Source organism: Chiroxiphia lanceolata, chromosome 7 (assembly GCF_009829145.1).
Source record: "Chiroxiphia lanceolata isolate bChiLan1 chromosome 7, bChiLan1.pri, whole genome shotgun sequence".
Lineage (NCBI taxonomy): Eukaryota > Metazoa > Chordata > Aves > Passeriformes > Pipridae > Chiroxiphia > Chiroxiphia lanceolata.
In genome coordinates this window covers 18,439,010-18,460,697 of record NC_045643.1, presented here as the reverse complement: position 1 = coordinate 18,460,697, position 21,688 = coordinate 18,439,010, and the positions used below count along the sequence as shown (strand labels likewise).

The 21,688-nt window shown below is 38.7% G+C and overlaps 1 protein-coding gene across 5 annotated transcripts in view; it reads left to right on the top strand.

Annotated features, from left to right (window-relative positions):
• The window catches only part of RAPGEF4 (Rap guanine nucleotide exchange factor 4), a 151,323-nt gene that overhangs the window by 39,759 nt on the left and 89,876 nt on the right, over positions 1-21,688 (top strand). The window contains exon 1 of one of the 5 annotated variants that reach the window (XM_032692914.1): positions 4,818-5,044. The exons of the other annotated variants lie outside the window; for them this stretch is intronic. The gene's annotated coding sequence lies outside the window, so the exon portion shown is untranslated. Of the gene's footprint in view, positions 1-4,817; positions 5,045-21,688 lie in introns of those variants that run through there. 5 annotated transcript variants of the gene reach the window in all.

Here is a 21,688-nt window from a genome sequence, read left to right as displayed (position 1 = left end):
TATTTAGTTTTGCCCTTTTGCTTTCTCTGTGTGCAAAGTGAGAATATAGTATATATTTCTTTTCTGAAAGTGTTTGATGATTGTTGAATGGTTGAACAAGCTTTTAACATCCAGATGTATCATATGCAACACTTTCATGAGAACACAGGCTCTCAACTAAAGAGATTGCCCTTTACCAGGCTTTCTTGTGGCCTTGGCACAAGCAGCTACGTGCCCTCTCTGTGATAGGACTCCAACTGTGGCTTAAAAATTGTGTGTGTTTGTTTGGGGTTTTTCTTGTGTATAGTTTTTGCTGTGTTTTAGATGTTGGTGTATGATTCTTTAATACTTTTTTTGGTCATTTAAACTCCAAAATTCTTCCTGTATGTATCCATCTAATATTAGATGCTTTAAATTAATCAGTTACTTGCATAAATAAGCATTCTAATATCTTACCTGTGGTTTTGAGAACCTGCATTTTTTACCTGCATGTATGTTTTTGCTTGAAACTGAAGTGGGCTTGGAATCAAGAATAAGTTAGAAATACATTTAAAAGTCTCCTTTGTATAATTTTTTTCCTGAACAACACTCTCTTCATAAAACATTGTTTTGTTCATTCTTCTCCCTCCCTGTTAGCTTATCTTCCCTTTTAGTAAGATTTTACTGTGGGGGTTTTTTTTCATAGAGGAATCATGTTTAATTAAAAGTTACTTGCATGTTTTCAATTATAGATGGTAATTTGTTTGACTTTACACTCTCAATTGCCGTGAGTAATTTCCTGTACATTCCAACATACAATCCATTTGCGTGTTTCAAGTAACAGTGTGTTGTTTGCACAGCTCGTGTGTAACACTTGAGGAAACCACTGGGGCTTAGGAAGGATAGATGATGCTTTTTGGTGGCAGTGACACGATGGCTATTCTTTCTTCTCCCTGCTGAATTGGTGTGTGTCATGTGAAGGGTGGGGGGGGTTACCCGACCCTTAGTGTGGGGAGATTTTCTCAACCCTTAGTGATTTATTTGTCTGTCAGTGCCCCAGGAAAGCTGAGACCCTTATGCCCGACCAGTCTGTCCACATCCCATAAGGAGACCCTTCACTGAACAGATTCACCGGATTGAGGATGATTCGACTGCCCTTTTCAGGGGGGCTAAGCCAACGGTGTGGAGACCCCTCAGTGGGTCTTCCCAGTGTATTGTCCAATGCTGGCAACTGCTAGCACCTATAAAGGACTCACTCTAGCAGTTTATGGAATAACACTCTTTATTAATACAAATTGTGACAGGTTAGTAAGGTTCGAGGGTTGTCTGTGATAGCGTCTGACTGCAAAAATGTGTTTAAAGCAATTTACTGTACTATAAACCAAGCACACTCTAGTCCTAAAAGCAGCATTTAACACGTGTAAAGTATAATTCTTACCCAGTAGGCATCCCTATGGGGGTAAAGACAGGTTCAGCCCATTAACTGATACCAACAGTTTTGGTGGAGTCTTCCTCCATTCCCCCCCTATTCTCAACTTATTTTATACTATCTCTTTAGGTTTAGGTGGAGCTTGAGTGACCTTAGTCATAAGTTATATTATCTCTGATTGATGTAAAACTCTCTTGCTTCGCTTCACCTGCTCATTGGGGTGGTCATATCTTGGCATCTGAGGAGAGGGATTTCGACATAGTTGTTGGCTCAGCTGCAGGACATCTTCATCCGTCTTCCTTTTTTAACAGGTACTACACAGTCTTATGAACTGCAAAGTACCACCATGGTCCCCTCCCTGCAGATACTTCTATGGAGGGAAGCTGCAGTGTCTCCACTCCACCCTCTATCTCCTGTAGCAGGTGCATATCTCTGTGGAGGGAATATTTGTGGATCATGTCAGCTGTATTCCGTTCAGAGAGATGCAGCTGCATTTTACCCTGTAGTTCTTAGTCTCCTCTGATTTTTAACCCCATCCATCTCCCCACAGTATGGAACCGACTTTTTTGAGAGAAGTGGAAAATATGTTATCAAACCAACATGTTGTTTCAGTAGATAACTGGAAGTTAAGCAAGTGGACCAGCAGTAATGTTACATTCATATTTTTGTTTGACATAAATCGATGCTGATTGGTGTTGATTCTCAGCTTCATGGCCTGATGTAGTGTAGCAGAGAAAATACATATTAACACATCCCAATTGATATATGTCAGAATTCCATTACAAATAAATCTGTTGTAATTTTTAGCTGCTGGAGATAAGGTGAGAGGAAGTTTTTTTTATTTCACCATGTATTAAAACCAGAGCTTGTTTGGTCTACTGAAATAAATTCTATGTTCAGTCCAAGTGGAACATAGTCTGTATGGTTCTGCTCACCCATGTTTAGAAGAGATGAACTCAGAGAAGGACTATGGTGGTAAGGGAGATGGACAGTCCATTTTATACAATAAGACTAAAACAGCATGTATTAGTCTGTTGATAAGAAGGCTGATATGGAGTACAGGTGCTGTCTGTAAGTACATAAGACCACCATTCAGGGCATATAAACTATTAAAGGACAGTGCTGCTCAGGAGCAGGTGGGTACTAATGCAGCTTGAGTGTTTGAGTGTACATTAGAATTTTCTTTTTAACCATCAAGAGAGATGAGGTTCTAAACAAACTTCTGATGAGAGTCTGGGGATGACGTAAATGGTAATGTTTAAAGCGGAGTTGATTTTATTTTAAGAGTGATTTTCTATGTGTATCTGCAGTAGCAGCTCCAATGCTGTTTCTAAGCCAGATTTCAGTATTTTGGCTAAATACCTTTTTCCAAGTACAGCAAAGACATACATGAAACCATGGGGTCCAAGTTTTGTTTCAGTTCTTAGTGGAAAAGTGTCCTTGCAACTGATACTGCCTTTAGAATGACAGCACTTTTTACTTTTGTCTGCCACATCCATGTCACACTCCCTTTTGTTGGTATAAGCCTGTTGGGAAGGTCAGCATTGTTCTGTCCTCTCTGGTATAGTGAATCTTTCATTTTTTGGTATTGTAGCATGTTTCTCCACAGAAGGTGAGGAACACTCCTAACTGCAGCATTGCTAGTGGAATAGAGCTATTTCTTTAGGACACTGTCCTAGGCATGAAAGTTGGGAGTTTGAATCTCATTCCCCAGGGAAGACAACTGAAGGCAGAATTACTGCTCTTTGGATGAGTCCAGTCCTGAGGAGGATTCAAAGCGAGATGGAAGCGCAGCACCTGCCTCCATCTTTCTTGAAATAGAGACCTTCAGTTCTTTGAATGTCTGGTGGTAGGCACGTATCACACAGAGAGACTTCTCAAATTCAAAATCATTAAGATGCTTAGCATTTACAAGTTACTGTCTGAAGGCCATGAGGGCGTGAAGTAGAAGGTGCCTCAGCTCCTCAGTGTTTCCCTTTAGCCAGGCGCTGTCAGCTTGGGGATGCTTTGAAATGTTTTTTTTCAGGTACCTTTCCTCAAAAGATTCTCTGTCTCTGGATGCCTTTCTTCAGTCCTATGTTTCACTCCTTATCAACAACACACAAAGAGAGGAGAAAAGCTGGGGAGGCTTGAAGGAGTCACGTGGAGTTCCACACCTGGATCTAAAACTGCCTCTGTAACAATTCTGTGCTAATGAGCATGCTTAGGTCTTCGTTACATTCTGTCCCCAAGGTTGTTGTGCTCCTGTGGCAGGTGTAAAAATAAGTATATGTAAAATCCAGAAAGCACTTTGAAATGGATGTTGCCACCGTAGACTTTCACATTAGAGCAAAAATAGTTGTTCTTTGTTTTAGTGTTTGTTGTAAAATAATGAGTTAATTCAATTTTACTCTTTCTTTCCTGGTTTCCTGGCTGGGGTAAGACACTATATAATATTGAATGCTGATAATAGATGCAGAATAGGTCTTTATGAGTAGCTGAAATTTTTCTGCTATTTAAATATTGGTAATGATTAAGCAACACATATTTCTTGTTTAATATTCATGTATGGCATTTGGTTTTTAAAAACAGAGAGAAATACTTCTGTGATCAGAAAGAGTAGCAGCTAGGAACAGCAGTGATGTGAGTCATTTTGACAGTGAGCAAACTTGTCAGAATGTTCACATTTTCAAGACTAGATGGTCTAAGACATCCATTTTTTCCTAAATATTTTTCAAAGTCCTAAAGAAAATTTAAAGATGTGTGTCTCATCGTGTCTTGAATTGAAAAGGTCATGAATTAACAATTTCATTTTACTGCTAAAATACTACTTGTTTACTGGAAAATCAAAATAGTAACAAGATTAAGTCAGGTTCTTTGTAATACTTTTAATAGCTGAATTTGACAATCCCGTAGTGTAAAATATGTCAATCCTAAGGCAAAAAAGAAAGAATTTGTAATGAACTACACTGTAAGACGCTGAAATAATTTTTAACCAAATCAGTTATATGTTAAGTACCTTTAACATATAAGGTACTTAACTTGCTTTTTTTTCATAAACCCTGTTTGCATTAATTAATTTCACATTGTCCACTTCTTTGGGATAAACTAGAATTTCACTGTGTATAACACAATACTTTTGTGTTACAAAATGAAAATCCCATGGTTTTGGCTGAAATGCTGGTTTATTACAGCCCTCTCTTGCCTAGGGCCATGTGCATAGGAGAATATTCCTTTAACGGAATAAATCACCAAAAGATTGTAGCAGACTTACTGGAACCATTCTTCTGTATCTCTGACTACTGTTCTTGCCAAAAGTGTTAAAAGGGAGGCTCAGTGGATAAAAGATTCTATTTGTGAGACTACCTGCTTTGCAATGGTTTCAGAAAGAAAAAAATTGTACTACATTCACTGGCTCTTTAATTCAGTTGCCAATGATAATGCAGAGTCTGCTGCTACAGAAAGGTAGGATGCAGAAGCAGAAACATTAGTGCTAATCTGCTGCAGAAGGACTAGATAAATCAGCACAGCTCTCATACATCACAGAGAGAGAAGCTGATTGCAACTTGACCATGTGCCTAAGTGGTCACATCAGCAACAAGAACGGAGCATGGATAAAAAAACTAAAATGTATCCTTAGGGCTACTTGCAGTGCAGGACGTATAATAACACATCAATGTAAGTTTAAGACTTCATTTTTGTTGTTTCCTTCTATTGTAATTATTGTTGTTTACAAGAATGTATTTTTATTTTGCATAGATTTGGGGGAAATGTAATGAAGTAAAGTGTAATACTAAGCAGATAATACTTCAATACCGTTTATATCTGTGAATAGTAATGGGCTTTATTGCTGTGTGTCTCAACATAGTTCTTTCTTTGAAGATGTTTTAATATTTAATCTTAACAGTCATATTTTGGGAATTGAGTAAGGTTTTGGGTGAGATGATAGTGTGATCTCTCTTTGTCATTTCTGTCATGTTTCAAAATGATTTGAAAGACAGAATGCCAGAAAAATATATGTATATTAATTCTATTCTGAGAATTTTTGCTTTTTTTAGTTCTTTCTGTTAAGAAAAATGCTCATAAAGAGTGATTTCTCTGGACCTTTTTATTTCTGAATTTAGTGCAGATGGTAATTTTCCTACAGTTTTTAAAATTTGTGCAATTGTTTAATGTCACTTAAGCATCTGCAAAAAGGGAAGGCAGGGATAAGATGAAAACTGAATAAGCATTGATTGCTAGTCTGAAAATTAAATTTTAAAAGTTTTTGCAGTAAATCTGATTTCAGTTCATTTTTACTAAATTAGATTATCATATTTAAATTGAAGCTACTATAGAGCAAACAAATGTGTGAAACTATCCTGGATAGCACACATTTCCTGCTGTATCAGACTATAAGATATTGTTGATTGTAGCTACCCAGGAATACCCTAGTTGTAGAATTCAGAGCAGCGTGTTTAAATAATGCATGGGAAAATAAAAAGAAAAGATGGAATTTTACTGTTCAGATGTTAAGGTGATGCTTTGTTCAAAGGGAAAAATTGTGTAGTAAAAGCTATTGATGTGAAATCTCGGGCTGTCTCTCATGGCTTCAGGCAAAAAGGCAGGGAAACCCAAGACAGGTCTTGCTGTGCAGTCTGAAAGCGAGGGAAATTTGGAAGCCTTTATAAAAACCCACCAAAAATGCTGTATTTATTTACTTATTTCTAGGGAAAGATAGGGGCTTTAAACAGACAAATCTGTGCCTTAGTGATAGGAGCTTGATAAAGTAGGTGTAAAGATACAGAAGAACATCAATTTATTTTATAGTGTTGTAACTATGGCCAAATATAGTAACAGGAGGCTTAGAAACAGAAGTAGCCTGCATGTGTGTGTCTGCAAATGGTTTACTTTTTGTGACAATTGAAAAATGTTGTGTGGCTATTGTCCCCTTCACTGACCTAAATTATTTGGAGTATGGGCCAGTTTCAGGTCTTGTGACACAGATATTTTGTGTAGGTCTTAGCCAAAACAAAAGTTAAGGTTTATCTATTAATAGTTGCAACTTTCCTACCAGAATGATGGATGAAAATGGAGAAGAGAGAAGGTAAGGCTTCATGGCAAAAAATTTATTCTTCCCAACAGAATAAACAACCAACCTGGCCAACTGGCAAATGGAACATGGACTGAGTAGAGCGTTTATTTTTGTATGAAATGTGCATATGGATGATTACAGAGGCCCTCAGTTGTACTTAGCCCCTGAAGCTGGGGTTCCTTTGGGAGCTCATGGCTTTAGCAGTCTGACTTACAAAATAATAAACACAAAAAGAGAGGAAAGCTGTGCAGCAACAGGAAGCAAAGAGGAGTGGTGATTTCTTTGACCTTGTTACATCTTTTCTAATGTACCCAGTGTGGTCTTGAGTTGTAAACTGCATGCCAAAGATTCCTATATTTTTGTTCTGCTAAATATTCTCCTTTCACATGTGATGGAGTAATATAATCAGTCTGGCTCCTCTTAATGGAGTTTGGCTTCTGTTGGTAGAATAAAGGCATCCTTTTTTTTCTGTGATCCATGTTCGTTGAAACAGCAGGAGATTATTCTGGTTTACAAAGAAAATGAAACAAGTAAGTAGTTTTCCTTGTCTTGTAACTGGACACAATTTGTAAAGATTCCTACCAAAGTTATTTCTAACAGTTATAAGTACTGTATCTGCTAAGTAGGCTACAGTTGTGTTGATGTTGTGATCTTAAAACAAATATTTAATTCTGTGTGTTTCTGTGCGGTTTCATAATGCAGTCACACTTAAATTAGATGCTAAATGAATTGTAATGCATATGACAAAACTGGAATTTGGTTATTGCTTTTTAGGTGAAGAGAAAAAAGTCAGCTGTGAGCTGAATATGGTCTTGGATGCAGTTTTCAATTGTCAAAACAAGGCACATCCTATTCCTCCAGAGTGAAATTCCATGTTTATGTGTCTGTTATGCTGAGTGTTTCACTATTACATGTAAAGCTGTTGCATTAGACTCCAACCTGGCCTTCATTTCCACCTTCAGTTTTAGTCAATAAATTTATGCTAATTAGTTTCTTGTACTTTAGAGAAAAGTATGCTAATGGACACTAATACCTGCACTTTCAGAGCTGCAGGAGGCTCTCTGATGCCAATTTTAGTATATTGAATTTGCTTCTACCTCTGATATTCAGGAAAACAACATACAAAATATTGTTGTTACATTTGAGTTCAGTGGAAAAGCTCCTATTAACTGAAGTTACCAAGGCAGGGCCTGAAACCTTTAAAGCAGCATGAGCCCTATGGTGGCATCTCATACAAACAAAAGGCTGTCCTGAGAAACATACCTGAATATATTCATAGGAGTTCAAAATGTGTTGACTAAATATAATTTCTTCTTTTCTGTCTACGAAACAGTACATTTTCCACTTGAAGTTGAAAGTCTGACCTCTGTTATTGCTTTTAGTCACAAAAGAGAACTGTATTGCCCCAAGAAGAGGCCCTTCAAGTTCCATGGTACCAGAGAGAGTGAACTTCTGTATTGCTGCAATGAATATGTTGTGTCCCCATCCTAAAGCTTACGAAATCTGCTGGCTAGGAAAAGGAATGACACGGCTTTCTGTCCTCCTGCTCCTCCTTATCCTTTCTGGGTTTAGTCACTTCTGATAAAAGGAGGCACAGTTTTGCAAGTATCCCAAGAAACCTAAGAATTGTAGGTCTTTCTAGTATGCGTGAAAAGCTTCCATGTTGCTTTATGCACGCAGGCCTAGAGCTCATTGATTTATTCCACAAGTTCAATAATCACTAATCCATCCACTGAATTGTGTCTGGAATACTCACAACCAACACTGAGCATAAAATGTTAGCACACAAGCTACAGTGTATAAAGTAGCCACAGATCAACTCAGGCGCTTCCACAGCATGAGTTACCACCAGAAGTACACTTAGAAAATTGTGATAAACAAGTTTGCCCTCCGACAGCATTGCACATGCTGTGAAGAGAATACATGTTCTAACTGTCTCAGCAAAGTGAACTCTCATTCAGATATCATTTTCTTCTAGGGAAACAGTGAATCTCCAGAAGGGGCCAAAGTTTTTTTAATGTAAATTGACTCTAAAAGAAACAGTAACTCTTCCAGCTAATATGAAAAACAGACTATTTATACCTTAATTGGGTCCTCTGACCAGATTTTGGAAACTGTGTTGAAAATAATTAAAAAATTACTAGCTATTATTGAAGAATATCATACTTGGAAAGGACTTTTCTTGGTATCTCTCCTTCTAGCTTTCAGAGTCTTCCCAGCCTTGCTAAATGCTGTCTCTGAAGTGGATATCTTCCAGAACATAGTGAACTGCATGGTATCAGACCCTGCTGGGGCAAACACAGCAGTGATCTCAAACAGGTAGCTCCTAAGAACAACCACTCATCTGATCTTTCAGTTGTTTTTAAGGAACACTTATAATAATGAAGGTATTTTCAAAAAGGGGGTCATGCAGACTAATGGCTGAAACTCTGCTATTCAGTGAAAATCATAGACTCCTAATTAAAGGGACAATCTTTTGTGAATTTTGTGAAGCTTTTAATGGTTTTTGTTACCTCTGTGATTGTTCTGGAAAGTAAATAGTTACATATTGGATAACCATATGGATGATGTGTTAGTGTATTTAAAGAAGATTGCTCAGATGGCTCAGAGCCCATAGTGGCAATGCCAGGATTTTTGTGCACTAAAAATCTAAACAAATAACTACAAGATGAAGGGAGCAATCACTGAAAGGAAAAGTGAGCAGTAAAACGTAGAATTCACCTTTAACATCTGTGACAGAGATTAAGGCCATGGGAGAAGTACAGTGTGACTTCTTGTACTACACTTAGACCGTGTCCCAATTAGCTTTCCAGTTTGAGCTGGGAAAGTAGTATGGGTGGTTGTTTTGTGTTTCCAGTCGCAGTACTGGACTGCCAGTGCTCTTTTTAAAAGTCCAGGTTTCTGCCTCTGTTTTGTTTTTCCTCAGTGACTCCAGTTGAACTTCCCAGCAGAAGCGGTGAAGACTCAGATTGCACTTTTCACCACAAACCATACAAACCCCATTCTCAGCTTACCGATATAGCATAACAACTTCTTGTGATAACAAGGCCATTGAATAGCCTGGCATTATTTTCCTTGGATAGATGAGGAGTGGTGGGAGGAAGGAAGGACATGGAAAGAAAGCTATGAGGAATAATGCAAGAAAATTCTTGCGGGACTGGGTAATTCCTTCAGGGAGATGTTTCTTGTAATTTTTTTTCGGTGCTTGAATGCTGCATCTACAATATATACATATATTTTCAGTCTGTTGGAGTGAAAAAGAATCCTGTTATCCAAGTCCACTCATTGAACTGTAAATGTAACCTCACTGAAGGAAAGGAACAGTTTGAAACACTGACTCTTTCATATTTTAGTTAGGATTTATCATGATCTGTAAAGCACATAATTCTCATAAGAGGAAAGCTTCAGCTGTTTTAAACCCTGGCAGTTTTTCATTTGAGAAATACCCAGGCAGCAGGCCTTCTCTCAGATGAGACAGAGTGGGCTGGTTTATATCAGGAACTACATTTCCTACTTTGCTTCCTCTGCCAGAAATTCTCTTGCCAGAAACTCTGTCATTTCAGTTTTTATCTGTTTTTGAGGGGAGATTAGTTAACCATCCCAGTAGCATCACCATCACTACAACAAAAAATCTGCAGACAGTGAAAGGCTATGGAAAACTGATAATTGCCCACAAATGCATAATTTTCCCCAGGCCATGATAAGCAGTGATTAAGTTGCCAGCTCCATTTTACAATGGAGGGAACTGTGGTACAGACCTATTCCTTTAATATTAAAGTAGTGTGTGAACAATTCTGAAACAACAAGGTGGCAAATACGTCTGGTTTATGTCTGTTACTACTTTTACTGTATTGATACTTAATCAATCAACTGTTACAGCCAGTACCGCGTTCTGGTACTGGATCCTTGTCTTTTAAGGAACATACAGACACATGTAAGATTTTTCAGGATATTTAAAAAATTAAATGTAGTAAAGAAAATTTTCGTCCTTTGTCTACAGAAATGGAAACTTTGTCCTCTTCAGTTAGATTACAGGCACAGACCACATAGGCTGCAGAGGGAAAGCCCTTGCATGCATGTGACAGGGAATTTGAGCAAAACGGTTAATGAAGCAAGCAAGCTGGAAGCTTAAACACATGACATACACTGTTTTTATACCATGTGATGATGGTGGTGCTGATTGAGACTTGATTGGTAGACTGAAGTATTGGTAGTAGAGAGTATTTGAATATAAGTATGGAGCTGAGCTTTCTGAGAGTTGGTGTGTAGTGCTCAGCAGTCAGACAGATCTCTGTTTCATTTGTTGCTAGTCATGTCAAGAATTACTTCTTTGGTGCGTGGCAACGTTCCAGGTTGCATCTCAGTCAAATGGATTAATCTTCAGAGCAATGCTTTTATAGGGAAGAGAATATCCAAGGTCCAGATTGGAAGGGTCCTTTGCAGTTTTGCAGAGCTCACCTGAGAAGAGTGAATTCTTTGTGCATGTGTAACTGCTCAGTCTGTAATGTATTTGCTGTCTATGCTAAGAGGCAGTCAATGAATGTTTTTTGAGTGAGGAATAAAAAAGCATAATTGAGGAGAAACTGTGCCAGGGAATAAAGTAACATATGATGCATCACTTTTTTTTTTTTCCAAATTAAGATTTGTAGTATGTTAATAACTTATGGCAGTGGTGACTAAAATGGTTATTATCTTGGTTGTACATGCATTAAAACCAATTCTGAAAGTACCTAGCACCTACTGAAAAGGTTCTGTGACATTTTTAGAGCAGTGGTGATAGTGGTAGTGGTGTGAGGTGATGCAAAATAAGACAGTTGAGTAGAGGGGAAGCACAGACTTTCTGAAGGAGCTGGAGCACTGGAAGATTGACAGAAAGCTGTGAATGCAATACAGCTTTCATTTCAAATACACAGAGGGCAAGTGATCAAAAATACAAGCCCACTTGCATTCTTTATTATCTGAGAGCATTTGTTCCCATTGAACTTATCTTGAAGGCACTGATACTGCTTTTCACTCCAATATGCTCTCCCTAATTGGCTCTATTTTTACTCCTATATGTACATAATGTCCTCCAAATAATCTAAGCACAAAAATTCTGCAAAGGCAGAATTTTATTAAAAAATTGGACATTAATGTTCCAAAGGAGACCAGAGTATCTCCTGGGATTACTGAGTAGATGGGAGGAGTTGATTGCCTCAGGCACAGCCCAGGGCCATTAATTGCAGCTAGTCATTAATTCTCCTGTAATGCCCTATGCTTATGCCATTGTTCCTGTTACAACACAGAAATAGAAAGCTGACTGACCTATGGACTTTGATGGGTTATGTTATTCTTATAATGATTACTTATATTTCTAAATGCTCATCACTATAATGGTGGACAGAGTTTCAGTTCGTAAGCTTCATGTCTTTCCAGAGAGTTAATGTTTTGTTTGTTACTCACAGGAAGCCTTTAAATAACTCTTGAAAACATTATAGCCTATATGAGGTATACTCTGTGTATTGAGTCCTGGGAAAGCAGAATTGTTATAAATACTCTCTAAAGATAATCAGCATACGTATTTTCATATTAGAGAAAATTAAAATTGAACATGTGGTTCCTTTACTCTGTGGTTGCCATATCAGGCAAAGAGCAGTCTAAATTCTAAGGATGAAAATCTAAACATATAGTTTTTGGTTTGTTTTTAAAAAGAAAAAAGTCCTGAAATTTTAATTAATTCATTTAAATAACTGAAGAAATGCTGACAAAGGATGGAATAGTTATAAACCATTTAGAAGCAACTGCTGTCATATACTCTTTACATGCAAGCTTATGTACTCAGCACTACACAATAAAAGCATTGCTGGGCTGATCTTAAAGTGCAGGAGGAAAAAGTTCAAGAGCAAGAGACAGCCCCCAGCTTAGCAGATCATGTGAACACACATGACTCTAAGCAGCACAGAGTTTAGGTAGCAAACAGCAGCTGTGAGAATTTCCAGATTGCTAGACTTGCATGTCTGTTTAAATTATTCTAAAATGTTTTTGCTCAAGAAGAAAGTTATTCATCTGACCTTCACATAGAGTCCTTCTTTGTCAGGGATCCCAAAGTGTTTTACAGATGCAGAAATTTAGCACTGATATGCACGTGTCAGAGGGAAAATTACCAGACTGACTGCACCATGGGTGCAGAGAACTTTGGCAATGCAGAATTCTGACTACTGATGGGCTTCACTGCTACATTTCCTGAAAGACCGTACAGCAGTACTGCGTAGCAGCTCAGGTCGGGAAGTGTGGGATACTGTACTCAGCTGAAAACATAGGTGAGTTAACACCTAGCCTGTATGAGAACAATGGTAAATTACTTTAAAAAAGAAGAAGCAGCAGCTGAACTCTCTATAATTATCACTTGTGGTGAAGACATAGATTGTTTTGCTGAAATGTGAAATTCTAGCACTACATTGATTCCAAGAAACAGAGTGTGAGGTTGGTTGAGGGTGACTTAGGATAAATAACCAGTTCCTAAGGTGCTTTTGTGCTCATTGTTTACCCAGCTGGACCTTATTTACTTTATGGATTCTAAATTGATCACAGGAGTGGTGGGATATATTAAAGCAAAAGAGGAGGCTTAGGATAGACTGATAGGATAGTCTTTGCTATACTTAAATGCCTGAAATTTAGAGAATATATTCATAGGAGAAGTTGTACTTTAAGTTTAGTAATGGCATATGGTGGAAGGTTGGTATATGGATTTTTTTCTCCCCCTTATATGTTAAATCTCATTGACTCTTGTGCCTATCTCATATACATAGAGAGAATAGAGCCTAGAGCCAATGGTTCTTTCATTTTAAAAAGACTAGTTGGAATTCTCTTCCATTCAGCTATGTTTGCTAATTCCAATATTTAAGAGTGGGTGTTTTAAAAATGCTTTATGTTGTTCCTTTTCCTTCCTCTGACTTTACTGTTGCAGTTTGGCTTGCCACTGTGCAGGAGGAGGAGAGATGAGGGATGGAAAAGGTGGTAGCCCTCCTTGCTGTGCCCATTTCCCCCCTTTCCACTGGCTCAAAGTGAATTCTCTACTGTTTACAGGGTTGTCAGAGAAAAAGAGGGGTGGGAGAGAGGGAAGGAGGAAGAGGAGAGGAGAACAAAGTGAGAATGGGAGGAAACCTTTGCCCTCTGGGGTCATTGTGAGGTCAACATGCATCAGTCATCCATCTGAGAAACCTTGTAATATAAATTAGACCATCTTAGCGCATAATGAGGACTGGAATACAAGTGGAATTTAGCTAATAAAGTCTTAATTTCATTTCTCTATGACCCAATAATTTTTAAAAACTGAACAAGTTAAATGATGAATTGACTCAGCAAACAAGTCCCTCAGAGACTGTGTTTACCAGGTGAATCAAGGGAACTGTCTGATCTGGTCCTGATATTCCATGAAGTTATGGATGAGGCTGTATCAAGTTCTCCCTATTGGCCAAAGTGCTCCTGCAGAAACCCACAGGGGATTATACTCACTGGCAGTGTATGCACAGTCCTGAAGGATTCATGTGGAATTAGGGGTTTGTGTCTTTATCCCGAAAACCTGAAAGTGTTTCCTCTGTTATGGTTCTTTTTCTTGACAGATCTCCTGTCTGTTAGGTTTAATCATCTGTGGGATCTGGAGTACTGCAGTCTTCTGTTACAAAGGTTATTCTACTGATAGGAGTGTCTGAAACTGAACGGAGGGCGTATGGAACTCTGTGGAACACCTAACACAGCAGAGCTTAATGTGTCTTGTACACAACTGAAGGTCTGCACTACCAGTACATACAGGGACAACTGGAAACTGTAGGGCTAAACCCGCCAAAAGATAGTAGTGACTTCCTGCTCCCTGTCTCAAATATTTCAGAGGTACAAGCAATCCCGATGTTCTCAGAGAGACATGTCACAGCAGTTTGATGCTGACTTACTGTTATTTGAATTTATCTGGTTTGAGTTTCCTTTTTCTTTGAAAGGACTTAAATGTCTTTTAAACTTCCTTCCTGATGTTTGTCTTTTTTCCAGATTCCAAAATTAGATCAAGTCACATTTCCTCATGGAACTTCTGCTTCAAGGAGGCATTGAGCTATTGCAGCCCCTAGTCTGAAGGTGCCTGCTCCAGTGGATGACCTGCACTGTCATGCACGCTATCCAAAAACAATTGGACAATGGCAAACTTTAAAAGTTAATGCATGTCCTGCTTACTGTCCCATCCCCCTCAGCTTGTGCTTTCTGACTCTTGCTTGATGTCGCTGAGTCCTATTTGTTGAAGGTGCTATTTAATCCGTGAGTTGCCTGCTGCATTCTCGTTTGACCTGTTAACTGTTAAAGCAAAAAAGTTATTTTAAGAAGCAGCTTGTCAAAGGGAGCATATTTCCTCCCTTCAAAGACCTCTAAAGATTAATATTTGATTAAAATGTGACTGCAGCATTAAAATGGGTGCCTTGTGTCTTTTTGTAAATGAATGACTGGCAAACTTGCGGACTGTCTAGTTTTTAATTGGCAAATTATTCCATGAATGCTTCAGGAGCAATTGCAGGGGAGGACAAGGAATCAGATGATTTTTGGATAAATTCATAACTACTTTTATTCCTAGAGATAGTCTGAAAATGACTAAATCCCTACATGCATCCAGAGATTCAGTTTAAATTTCTTCTCTGGAAAGAAAGAAGAGGACGTGCTCTGAATCCTGGAATAAATTACCAGGTCCTGTTAGGCAACTACACCTCAAAAACTGGGAGGCTAAGTTTGTGGTCAACTTAGTTGTGGCTGTACTTGTGACCCATGCAGCTGCTACAGTGTTCTTTTTCCCTGCCTCTGTTTGCCTGCTGCTTTCTTTTTGAACTCCACTGAATGGCTACTGATAAAATCTGCTCTCAAAAAGACTTTGAGACCCAATGCCTGTCCATTTTAATACTCTGATGGATCAGAAAGACAGCCAAATATTTAGATATTACTATATGCTCTACGGAAGGCTCTAGGACAGTCAGTACACAGAGGGAAAATAATGGGTAGACTTACTGTACAATTACAATGCATCAGGAGAACATATAACAATGTATCATTCTACTGAAAAAATATCATGGAATAGGGTATCAGGACAAGGAAATCTGTTGAATTTTACTTTTGAGTTGAAAGTCTTGATAGCACTTTGTAAAGAGAAGAGAGTGTTCCATTTTATGTGTATGAGTTTGATATTGCTACCTTTGCATCTGTAAGTAATGTAATCCAATGTAACAGTTCATGAGAATTAAGATAATACACAAAAGGGCTCCAGAAACAGTCTTTTTGAGTATGTCTCTTGTGTCAGTGTGGGGCTCCTGTGAAGGTCTTTGACTAATATTCTTCTCTCAGTAGCTGGCTGTTGACTTTTTAATAGAAACGGAACAGCACAAAATGTTTTAAAATGAAAGAAGAAAGCCTAAAGAACTACTGTTGTTTCCCAAGTACTCTCTTTCAAACTAGAAATCGTGGTAGAAATGAGGTATGTGGGCAGCCTCTTGTACCTAGATTCTCCCAGCCATGTAGACAGGCCAAGGACTATGGGTGGCAGCTGCAGTCAGAGATTTTTTTTTTTTTACATGCTTCGTGATCTGGAAGACAGACAATTAGAAATGATTGATTCATCTGGATATTCGTCTTTGTACACTTGGAAACAATGAGACATTCCATGCAGATTCAGGGCAAATGGCAGTCAACTGTCATTTGAGCTTTTGTTTCAGTGGAAACAAGGACATTATTTTAAATTAGAAGAAAGATTATACAGATAGATCTTGAATCACCTTCATGTTACATTTTTCTTTTCTGGCTGATGTTAATTAAATTGGTTCAGTGAAATACTCTGAAAGGCAGTATGGAGTAGAGTATATTCAGTATGTACACAAGTGTGCATCTTCATTTCCATTGAAAGGCTGCTAAAATTTTATTTCTAAGATGTAAAAACAACTTAATGTAACACTTTGAAAGCAAAACCAAGTGCTCTGTTGCTTTTTTACAGTTTTGTAGTGTGCTTTGGTTACTTTTGTAAGTCTAACTGATCTGCAGAAAAATCCTCATGTTACAGAGAGGCAAATATTGTCTCAACATTTGCCTTGTCCTTTTCTGGCTGTTCTTTCTTGGCTGTGCAGCAGTTTCTAAAAGCCCCAAATCTGTTCACTGACCCTTGTTCACTGTAAGGCCCCCCTTCCCAATCTTTGCAGACCTGGCCAGTAAGATGACATGTTGGGCACAGGAGTAGGAGCCGGTGGCTGGCGGGGCATAGGTCATTGTTGCATTGAATACTTTGTGTTGTGGAACCACAGCCAGCAGCCATGGGCTGCATGGGAACACGTGAAAGGCTTGGATATAATCTGGATTTCCACTGGTTCTTCAAAAGGGAATTCCAAGAAAAGAGATTTATAAACAGAGTAACATCCTGTGTTGCCACTCAATATAATCAGTGTCTGCTACAAAGTTTTCAAGCTAGGAATACAGGTAATTAGCTGCTGAAGAAGATAAACTGCAGTAGCAAGGAAAGAGGGTTACAAGATGGTGGTTATGAATAGTTACATCCATTGAACTCCTTGAAAAGTACATTAGGTAGAGTTGTACCTAATGGAAGCTTCTTAGCATGTGAGATGTTTGTTGAAGTAGGAATTACTGTGTTAGGGGGAAAAGAACATTTCAACAAATGTTTGGTTACAACTTTTTTTATAGTTTCAAGGTTAGAAAAAAGTGCAGCTGCTATGACTTCTCTAGCTAACATAGAAGTCTCAATGGGTTCATTCCACTACTCTCTTAAGACTTCCTGATTTTAACCAGTACCTTTGGCTTTACTAATATTGGTTATTTCTGTCACCTCTTAAGAGAACACAGAAGGGCCAGGACTGGGTTTTGAAGATGGATTTTGAAATGTCACAGAAGTGTTTTGAGTCTGATCTGACCTTACTGTTGTGTAGCAATGCCCCAAACACTGTGGACTGGCTGTCATCATCTTTGTAGGGCTGCTCCTCCTGGAAATTTCTAGGCTTGGTCATATGGTCTGGTGGTGAGACACATTCAATAGTACCTCTTTAACATTAGCAATTGATACTCAATATCAGCTATATCTATCATGTACTCGTGTAATTTAAATTGTAATGTTGTGTAACAATAGCAATAGCCCAGTGAAAATGTATTTAGAAAAAAATGCACATGGTAGATTAAATTATTGGTCTAATGAAAGTGTTGAAACTCCAGGTATGTTGTTCTGAATTTGGACAGAATGGAGGCCTGTAAGGAATATATAGTCCCTGTGATGCTGCTTGACAAGAAATTTTTTAATTATAATGCAGTTGTAATTAAAATTCCCACTGGTCTTTCACTCATGGTGCAGAACACTTCTGAAATGTAGTTCTCATAGCAGAGTTTCTCCAGCTTTCCCCCAGCTTGCTCACAATAGGAAAAGGTTTTCCTGATATCCAGGAGAGCCTTGTCAATCCCTAGTTATGCTTCCACCCGAGCTCTTATTTATGTACCAGCTTGCTTACTTGCCCTTAGCCATATTCATCTCCCAGGGAGAGACAGTGCTGGCTTGCCAGACTGGAGTTGCCCTGAACAGCCCAGCATAATGGTTGAAGTCAGAGCTGCTGTTTCAGAAGCTGCCTCTGACATTAAAGGAAACAGAACTGGCCCAGCACTTACTACTTTGGAAAAGCCATCCTCTTTGAAAAAAGCATTTTAATTCTGAATAAAACATTGGATTGGCTTTTAGCTCATGAATAGCACTTTATTCCACTTGAATAAATATCAGCACCGACAAGTAACCACATCATGCCATGACCTTATGTAAGTACATGGCAACATTCCAAGTTAATTTTGGCTGTTATTTCCACAAATACATAGGACAGGTTTTTGTAGTTACTTGATTCCTAGTTAGGCAGTGCTTCTGCAGATGGGCTGTAAAACAACCTGACAATTATCTATGCTCCAAGGACTAGTTCTGGCTTCAGATACTGACAAGATCTCAGATACTTCCTTCCCAGACTCTTCCTGAAGACTTTTCGTCTTTAAGGAGCATGTGACAGATGAGTGCTGACAAATGACTGAGAAACTGGAATTTTATGGAAAGTTTTTGAAAACAACATTGCTTTATTAGTGGGGAAAGTTCAAGCAATTAAAAATCACTGGAAGACAAATGTCTTCTCATCCTACTTTTATTCTTCAGAGTCCACGAGGAAGGGCTGTCTACTGGAATGCAACCAGGGAAACAAGTTTTCTTCTTGCCTTACTGGGTGCATTATTCAGGCAGTCTGCCTTCTGCTTGGACAACTGAGTGAAATACCCTGGACAACGGAATGAAGCTTCCAATGCTGCTGTAAGATCACTCCTGGCACAGTCCCAGCTGGCAATTTCTTGTCCTTGTCATGTGCTGTCATTGCAAAGGTGAACTTTACCATTGTGGTTCCCCTTTTTAATACTGTGTTGGAATAGAGGGTCATCTTCATTTAATAGCCCTCTTACTGGATTTGGAGGCTTGGTAAAGATATGAGTTCATAACCTCATGTGGAAGCCCCAAGTTGTCATATGCTTCTAGTGAGATTTTTAAAAGGCAGAGCACTTAGATAACTGTGTTTCTGAATGCTTAAATATCTTTAAATTCTGTCCCTGGGGTCATTGAACATCACTGATGTGTAGTTTCTGAAATGCCCAAGTCATTGCTGTAAATGCAGAGTGGTTGTTTAAGTCATTCTGGTGCTTTGGGAAATTTTGTACCCTCAGCTTGTTTGCCAGTTAAATAGGGAAGATTATTTTGTTGCAGATGCTCTGTGTAGGCTATCACTCGAAATATTAATGTTAGGACGGGTAGACTTCTGCCAGATTTCTCTTGACATTTTTTGTTTTGTGTGGAGAAAAGCAGATTGAGGTTGGTATTTAGTGTTTGGTGGAAGGCCCTCTCACTTTCTCAGTGCTCTGTTTCTGTACAGCAGTCAAATCCCACATACTTTACTATATTCTGCCAGGAAATCTACTAACCTTTCATATAATATGTAATAGGTTTTATAGCCAGTGCTGCAGAGCCGTTTTCCATGCAGGAGGATTTTCAGCTATTTTTTTCTGCTGCCTTGCTAAGATTTGCAGTGGTGCTTTCTACAGTGCCAGATGTTATACATAAAACAGGAAATTATATACTATTCTCTTGCTTATTGAGCAGAGAGAAGAATCTACTTTTAAAACCTAGCTGGGAGAGGTTGCTAGAAATGCCAAGTTTAAAGAGATAGATCAATTATGGGAGATGAGAAGGCAAGACAAAACTTGCTTGAATGTGATGAGGAATGCAAAATCTCAAACACAGTTGATGTACTGACATTAAAGGGATTGTACTGAATATATAATCATTGTGGATATATGCAGAGGATTTTGTATTGTAAGATAATCAAATGAGTATTTCTTTGTACACACAATTACTGACACTGATGGGTATCTCAGGAGAGCTCTAATGACCTATATTTAAAGAGATATCAGAATTACATACTGTAGTATTTGTCCCTCAAGGAGTGCAATGTCAGAATAATATTTTGTTTAGCAAATATATGAGATCCTTTATCTACATATCTTGAAGCATTTTACAAATACTAAGCACATAATTGAGCAGCATTCTGCTGGGCTGTGTTCACAGGCATGGTGATGCACTGGTTACAGAGCTCATGGATAATCCTGGTGCCCATCTGGCCATGCCTGGCCTACAGGTTCCTTCTGTTTGGCCTACAGCTTTTTTCTGTCAGGTACTGAGGAGCAGTTGGTTTGCCACCATGCTGCCAAGTGTCCTCTGCTTCCCATGAGGCTGTTTCAGTGTCTGCAGACACTCTGCTGCCTGTCCACACAGGAAGAGGGTATGGCCTGGGCTGTGTGGCAAGGGGCCACCACAAAGCTGGCCTCTGGATGCCGCAGCTGCAGAGGTTTAACCATGCTGCTGCAAGGCATGTGAAGAGAACCATAAAGGAACACATCAAACACCCTATTAATTCTCATTAGTAAGCAATACATAACATGTGACACTGAGAATTATAGATCTAAGGGGATACATCTTTTGTCTTTCAGAAACTTTTAAAACATAATAATAAATTCAGAGATGATTTGGATCAGGCTCTTTGTAGCATTTTCTACTAGACAGAACCACTTTAGGAGTTGTTATATGCATGCATGGTGCTGTTCTTTGTACTGTTTAGGGCTATGGTGAGGGATCTAAATAAAATAGCTCTGTGAAAGTTAGAGGAAAGACAATCAACTTCTCTAGTGGGAGTGCTGCTCCAACAAAGAGTGTCAGTTGAGTACGAAGTCTTGTTACTTTTAGCTTTCATCTTCTGGTACCTTGAAATGGCTTTTCTGGCCACCATCATCGTCTGCTACTAGTGTACACTCTGGAAACCTCAGAATTATATCTCTGTGGCTGTAGCTAACCTGATATATGAGCATTATTTGAGTTTTACAGCTCTTAGAAAAAAGTCACACTGGTCTGAAACTGGAGTAACATATTGGTGCATCAGACCCTTAGTTTCTGTTTTGAGGCAGAGCAAATCAACAGGTCTGTGCTGACAGCATTGGTCTTGCTTGGCATCTTGGTTACATCTGCTCTTTTTTGCTCACTTCTTTATTAAAAAGGCACCTTTGGACACTTGCAGCAATTTTCCTTTTTAAGATACCAGGTTTTATCCATGCTGTTTGTTGACAAATAATTCCCTTTCAAGTGTTCAGGCACTAGCATCTTTTCCTCTAGTCTGAATTTTTGCACTTGTTTCTGTTTGCAGGAAGGATTAGCTCTATCTGATGCTAGCACTGCTGACACTCACTGGGCAGTGCAGTCATCCAGTAGGTCTGCAGGTCTGTTTATGCTCCTTTTCCTAATCATGTCAAATCTGTAATACCTGTCAAGTTTCCTAAACTTACATGATACCAGTGATGTGAGAACTTTGTGATTTTGCCGTGAGAAAACACCACCAGGTGTTTTCCAAGACAAGAATATGTCATTCCTATTCATAGAGTTTTTGTTTACTGCTTTTGAAACCTACTATGATTTATCTAAGAGCCATGAAGATTTTTACAGAGGTCTGAAGTTTATAAAACTTAAGAGACAGTATAATGCTAAATTATGTTCCATGATGTTCCCTGAACAAGTAGCTATCAGTATGCAGGGAAATAATCGTAAAATGAAAAATAGCCAGTTAAGTATGTTAGGCATATATGTGCAGCCTCCTCATTCTGTAACACTGAATCCCCCTCAGTACTAACAAAGG